This window comes from Arachis ipaensis, chromosome B04 (assembly GCF_000816755.2).
Source record: "Arachis ipaensis cultivar K30076 chromosome B04, Araip1.1, whole genome shotgun sequence".
NCBI lineage: Eukaryota > Viridiplantae > Streptophyta > Magnoliopsida > Fabales > Fabaceae > Arachis > Arachis ipaensis.
Genome location: NC_029788.2, coordinates 124,279,998 through 124,280,297, shown reverse-complemented (window position 1 = coordinate 124,280,297; position 300 = coordinate 124,279,998).

Below are 300 nucleotides of genomic sequence, written 5' to 3'. Positions count from 1 at the left end.
TAAGAAATTAGTTTTTTTTTTCATTTAAAAATAACAAAGTTAGAATAATAAATTAGGAGTCTGAATTATTTCCAAATAGTATATAATAATACCAAATAATCCAAGGCATCTGGGACTTAAAGTAATAACCATGCAACACCTAATTTTGTCTTTCACTCTTCACTTTTTTATTATAGGGTTTTGTTATATTGTGCTCTAAAAATATTAATTAAGTATATCATAAAAAAATGTTTTAATGTTTTTGATATATTTAATACATTAAAAATATAAAAAAATATTTTTATAATAAATAACATTAAA